This window comes from Oratosquilla oratoria, chromosome 42, assembly GCF_046742065.1.
Source record: "Oratosquilla oratoria isolate Oo_2021 chromosome 42, ASM4674206v1, whole genome shotgun sequence".
Lineage (NCBI taxonomy): Eukaryota > Metazoa > Arthropoda > Malacostraca > Stomatopoda > Squillidae > Oratosquilla > Oratosquilla oratoria.
Window position 1 is genome coordinate 13,366,870 of NC_134818.1, and position 7,500 is coordinate 13,374,369.

The window sequence follows — 7,500 nt, forward strand, 5'->3', positions numbered from 1 at the left end:
ACGCTTGGAGGCGCCTAGTGGTCTTTGCCCTATATTTATGTGCTTCTTTCGCTGCTTAGACAAGTGACAATCACTACCTATTTTTTGGGCTCAAAACCTGTTTGAGAGTCGACGAGTTTTAAGTTATGACGAACATAAAAAAAAATCCTCATTTCTCAGTCGAATTCAGCTGTTTATTCATATATCAGAAATCAGGAATTAGATTTGTATTGCAGATTTTTCAAGCCATGACAAAACACATGTCTTTTAGCCGATTTTTTTTTTTTTTTTTATTTTTTTTTTTTTTTTTTTTTTTTTTTTTTTTTTTTTTTTTTTTACGAGAAGTCAAGAGGTGAATTTGGGTTACACATTTATCAAAAGAAGATGGAAAATGCACCTGCTTTACTGATTTATTACAAGACGTCAGAAAACAGATTTGCGTCGTTGACTTATTGTCAAAAGCCAGGAAGCCGATTTGCGTGAATTCATTTTTTGACGAAAGGATGACATGATTGGATTGAAACCAGTAATAGATTTTTTTCAAATTTTATTATATCTATTCTTAGAATGTACACTGTGACGTAATCATAAGCGGTCTGGTCTCGCATTTGCTTAGCTGTGGGCTCGAATCCCGCGCTCCCCTCCGATTCTCAACAGTGAATGTTACCTACTCCAACAGTCTTCAAGGCGAATAGTTGAGCAAAGGTGATGACTTCGGCCTCAGCTACTCAGCGCCTCCTGGCGTAGGCTCCTCACCTATCCTTAGATAAATGTGTCTTACACACGGAAGCTTTTTTAAGGCTGTGCACCTGCTCGACTTTCCTCTATACTTTCGTTCTATATTCCATAGATTTTACCATAAAAAAAGTAAAAATATATTTCTCTGCAGTTCAGGTCTGATTCAAGAACGTAGCCATGACATAAATTCAGTGATCTAAGAGCCAGGTCTAATAAAGGATTCATCTCATTGCGTTAACCTTAAAAAGTCTTTGAATTAAGCAAACATTTGATGTGAAGTGCCTTCACTACCTAATTCCTTCAAGACGGTGATGGTGCTGATTTTTATACGACATTTTTGCTTCCGATAACGTCAAATTATTTTATTCAACTAAGTGTCAACCGAGAGGTGAAAAAAGAAATAGGTTGATGAAGGAAGCGAAAAGATAAAAGAAAAAAATAGAAAGAGAAAGAAGTAGAGATAGAAAAAAAATAGTAAGAAGAAAAGGACTGAATAGCAGGGAGTAAAGAGTAAGGAGGAGGAAGAGGATTAGATGATGAGGAAGTGAATGTAAGGAGGAGGTGGAGTGGAGGTGGAGGGTGTGAGGAGGCAGAGGAGGTAGCAGAGATACGAGGAAGATCATCATGAAAAAAGGAAATTGCGGTAAAGTAAGGGTAGGATTGCTAAGAAGAAATGGACGAAGAAAATAAGAAATAGATGGTATAAAAGAGGAGGAAGGAGAGAAAATGCAAAGGAATAAGTAAAAGAATAATGAAGACGAAGAGAAAAAAAAAGAAAAATGAATGAGGAAAGATGCCTATGTGAAGGAGCACAAGGAAGTGGTGGCAGAGGCGGAAGAGAAGAAGAAGAAGAAGAAGAAGGAGGAGGAGGAGGAGGAGGAGGAGGAGGAGGAGGAGGAGGAGGAGGAGGAGGAGGAGGAGGAGGAGGAGGAGAAAGAGGACGAGGAAAAAAGGAAGAGAGTGGCCTCTGTAATGAGCCTGAAAATGAAGCTGGCAGCAGATAGGGGAGACTCTCCATGCCAGAAGGGTCGCTAAAGATTTACTCGGTGTCGAGGTGGAGGGACCTCCGGCTGAGGAACTCTTCAAACCTGATGGATGGATGGGTAGATGGATGAATGGATGGATGTATGGGTGGATGGGTGGATGGGTGGGTGGAAGGGATGGATGGATGGATGGATGGATGGGTGGACGGATGGATGGATGGATGGACGGACGGATGGATGGATGGATGGATGGATGGATGGATGGATGGATGGATGGATGGATGGATGGATGGATGGATGGACGGATGGATGGATGGATGGATGGATGGATGGATGGATGGATGGGTGGGTGGGTAGGTGGGTGGATTGATGGATGGATGAATGGATGGGTGGGTGGATGGATGGATGGATGGATGGATAGATGGATGGATGGATGGATGGATGGATGGACGAACGGACGGATGAATGGATGGATGGATGAAAGGACAGATGGATGAACGAACGGATGGAGGGAGGGAGGGAGAGAGGGACGGATGGACTGACAGACGGATGAATGTATGGATGGATAGATGGAGGGATGGATAGATGGACGGAAAACCAAATATGAATTGACTGTAAATTCAAGAAGACAAAAAAAAATTAATTCTGCTCATTATGATGATACACAATATAAATTTCATTCCTACACCAAAATAATTTTCTTCAGTTAAGATATATTTATCATAGCTAAGAAGCCAAGACCTACTAGGATAACGTGGACCATAATATTTTGTGGTTAGATTTTGGTGATCTTATCAAATTGACAGAACAATCAGTTGAGAGAAGGACCACTGACTTTCAACTGACACATTCTCTACCGTGACCTACTCCACACATTTTCTTCTGGTTAGTATTAGACGATTTAATTCAGTATAAATAATATCTCAGTAGAGATGGAGTGAATTTTGAGGAAAGACGGGCCAGGTGGAAGAAGGGAGTTGTTTTTGGGGTGAAAAATATATACATTTTGGTAGCACATTGGAGGTTGGAGGTTTCGAGAATTCGTGTCATTAAATAACAAAAAATCCTTCAGTGAAATTTAATTAATAGAAACAAATAAAACAATTCATTCAATTCATTCACTGTTAAAAAAAAAAGCTAAACACGAGAAACTATCAAGGACATTATATATACAACTGTACGTCATGTAACAGAGAGATAGAGAGAGAGAGAGAGAGAGAGAGAGAGAGAGAGAGAGAGAGAGAGAGAGAGAGAGAGAGAGAGAGAGAGAGAGAGAGAGAGAGAGAGAGAGAGGAGAGAGAGAGAGAGAGAGAGAGAGAGAGAGAGAGAGAGAGAGAGAGAGAGAGAGAGAGAGAGAGAGAGAGAGAGAGAGAGAAGGACAACGACAGAGGAGACAGAGGGTGAAAACCAGCGTGCCAGAATTACTTCAGTCAGACACAACAGAGCCTCCGGGATTCCCACGTACGAATGACACCAGAGGAGAAAGGAGGACAGTAAAGGAGGGCGTGAAAACCATGTATCGTGAGTAGCATTAGTAAAGGAGATGGTACGGAAGAACAGACGAAAGGAGGGCTCAGATGTTAGGATGAAGGTGATGAAAACGAAAGAGAAAGAGGTCAAGTGAGGGAATGTGTTTGTGTTAGAGAGAAAGAGAGAGAGAGAGAGAGAGAGAGAGAGAGAGAGAGAGAGAGAGAGAGAGAGAGAGAGAGAGAGAGAGAGAGAGGACAGAGAGAGAGAGAGAGAGAGAGAGGACAGAGACAGCGAGAGAGACAGTATATATATTTTAATATATTTATATATATATATATATATATATATATATATATATATATATATATGCGGAAAAAACCACCAAGGAAAAAGAAAAACTGATGACCAAGCGCTTTCGTCTATTCAGACATCCTCAGGGTACCCTGAGGATGTCTGAATAGACGAAAGCGCTTGGTCATCAGTTTTTCTTTTTCCTTGGTGGTTTTTCCGCATATTTAGAATCACGAGTTTATGTGATTTCTCATGCATATATATATATATATATATATATATATATATATAGAGAGAGAGAGAGAGAGAGAGAGAGAGAGAGAGTGAGAGAGGAGATAGATAGAGGAGATAGAGAGGACATAAAGGCAGAGAGGAGTTAGAAGAGAGGAGATAGGAGAGATAGAGAGAAGAGAGAGATAAAGAGAAGAGAGAGATAACGAGAAGAGAGATATAAAGAGAAGAGAGAGATAGAGAGTGGAAAGAGATAGAGGGGAACGATATAGACAGGGAGATAGTGGAGAGAGATAGAGAGGGGGAGCGATATGAACAGGGAGATAGACAGATATAGATAGATTGATAGATAGGTTCATCATTTCATTCATTATGGCAGAGAAAAGAAAAACCTTCCCACGTATACATCCGCGTAAAGATTATGGTTTATGTGTTTGTGTTGCCGCCTGGTCTCTGTAGCCGGTGACTAACGCTCGGCCACGAAATACCGGAGTTTTGCGGACATATTTCGTGATTCCGATTCTCGGAACGTGACGTCAACGCGCTGGTTTGAGCGTCCTTGGGTCAAGGGACGGACTATTGACTAATAATATATCAAAATATATACCATAACTACGAGGACATGTCTCTCGTTGCTGTTTTTGTTCTGATGTTTTTTTGTTTATATTATTTCGAAAATTAAGAAAGTAAATGTATGTAGGGTGAGTGCAATTTGTGTTTCATACGTTTTTGCTAATGATAGTGTTATGGTTCTGTTCCTTATAAAGGGAAAAGATGCCTATTGGTATATACTATAGATAGGTATAGATAGATATAGATAGGTAGACAGATACGTAAATAGGCAGGTAGGTAGATATATAGACAGATAGATAAAGACACCTGATTTTATGTGGTTGAAATTTTTATTTGAGACAAAACTATCTTGATTGATAGTTTTGCACCAGATTGATCAAACTTTACAATGTATGTCACCATAATGACGCATGTAACAATATTATTAACTGCATCTCTCCTGTGATATTTCCAAGAATTGGAAATACGAGATCTGAGCATAAAATCAATCCATTCTCTATGCGTGGCGTATAAGTCTTCAAATTTATTTCCTCATAATCGAGCCTCGGGTTCGGTTCTAAGTCTATATAAGGGCTTCTTCCCCTTATATGGAGGGTAGCCTAATTGTGGGTTCGAGCCCACTTCCACCTATTCCACTCCCATCCATCACACTTGCTTCTGTCTCATCTTAGCACCTCTTGGATTAAAGGTCATCTCGGTCTCATGCCCACTGCCCGGGTCAGAAGCAACGCGGCAAGGCGGGGTAGGGAGCGTCCAAGCAATGCATAGAAAAGTACACAAATCTTTAATCCCGAAAAGTGGGTGATGTTCATAGGTGAAGAAGGTGAGTAGCGTACGCCAGGAGGCGCTGAGTAGCAGCGGCCGAAGCCGGCACCTTTGTCACATTACGCGCTTTAGGGGCTGTTAAGGAAGGTAACTAACAGGCACTCTTGGGAATCGGAAGAGGAGTGCGGGATTCGAACCCACAATTAGGCTAATACGAGACCACCACACAGCCGATATAAGAATAAAAAAAATTCACTCGATATGAAACGGGTTAAGACGAAAGACCATGACAGCAACTTTCGTGTGAGTTTCAAATTTCTTGGTGCGATTACGTGTGTAAATCACTAGTCAAGAGCAGGATGTGAGGTGATATACTCCAGCTCTCTTGTCAGTGTCACAAACAGCACAGAGCAAACGTTCACATGCATCGCCCGATAAACTACGACGCTGAACATTAAGGTGAACGTAACATTATGGTGTAAATCTGAAATAGTGAAGGTTGTTTCATACCATCGCTGCAAGGAGGCTGGGAATCAATGTATTTTTTTTATTTTATCTTTTACTTATCTTCTCATTCACCTATCTATTTATATATTCATTTATTTATTCATTTATTTATCTATCAATCTATGTATCTATCTATATATAAATTTATTCATCTAATTATATTTAACTATCTTCATTAAGCACCTACAACATTTGATAGTGATTATTAGGCAATGGAAGAACAAGACAAACAAATACAGAAACCTCAAAACAAAAAAGACTTCCTCACAGATGCCAATAACTACTTAAAAATCTACACACATATAAATCCTTGATAAAATGGGCAACAAGCCTACAGAAAACGGAATAAAAAATACTGAAATTTTTTTTAGCTGATTCATTTTTTTCTGGTTTTCTTCTTGGTCATAGAGGCTCCACTCGTAATTCACAATTACAAAAATATTGAAATAAATTTCCATTCTTTTTCTTTGAAGAACAGATTACATTAACTTCTAAAAATCATTGCTTGTTCTCTGTCTCAATTTAACATAATTACTCATTGTTCATACGAGTATGGATCACTTATTAAATGTACGTATATACAGTACATATATACACGTATACATACTGTATATATATATATATATATATATATATATAATATATATATAATATATACATATATATGTACATATACATATACATATACATATACATATACATACACATGCAGTATACATATACATATGTACATGTACATATACATATATATGAATACAAAGATATAGAAAAGAAGACTGCAAGACACCATAAAGTCTACGCTAGGCAGTTCCATTTCCATTACCCCCTATCATCCCCACCCATAACATTATCTAACCTTCTCTTAAAACAAATGATAGTAACTAAAACTAAGTCTATCCCGTTCGTTTACCACTCTATCGGTAAACTAATTCCTACCTATATCATTCATAAATCTAAAATTGTCCATTACCGCGAGTTCTGCCCTGTTGTCTAAATATGACGACCTTGTTTGCATCACCCTTGCTAACCCTTGACCCCCTTGAACACCTCTATCAGATCACCCCCCACTCTGCGTCTTTCCAGAGAGTGTCTAAGTCTCTTCGTAAGGTAAATTTCTGAGCCCATGTATCATTGTGGTTATTCTCATCTGTATTGATTTTAGTAAATTAACATCAATTACATAAGAAGGAGACCAAAACTGTATCACAGGTTCAAATATGGGTCTACTTAACGCCAGATAGATTTTGATGATTACCTCTGTACTTTGGTTCGTAACATTCCATGAAACCTAATACTATGTTAAATCTATTCCTGGATTTAAGGACAGGACTCACTAGCGCTCCCAAGTCTCTCACATTTAGTTTTCTCTAAAATTATGTTATCTAAGATATATCTGCTTTCTGGGTTAACTTATTTTTAACACTGCACTTTGAGATATTGAAGTTCATTTGCCATTTCACTGACCATATGAACAACTTGTTAAGATCTTCCTGCAGTATACCGGCGTCATCTCTTGACCTAATTTGGCGTCCTACTTTTGTTCCGTTTGCAAACTTACTAACATCACTAATAATTCCATTATCCAAATCATATATAGACATATTGAACAATAAGGACCCAAAATCGAGTCCTGAGGAACTCCACTAGTAACACTTCCCTATTAAATTTTACATCGTAACTATCATTGTTATCTGACGCCTTGTAGACATTAGTGTAAAAAGATAGGAGATTAGTTACACATGATTTACCCTTGGTGAACCCATGCTGTGAGTCACGATTCAAGTAATGTATCTCGATATGATCTCTGATTCTATTAGCTATTACTGATTCTAGCTTTTTACCTATATCTGATTGGCCTGCAGTTGTGCATAGACGACTTATCACTCTTTACACACACACACACACACACCTATATATATATATATATATATATATATATATATATATATCTATATATTTATGT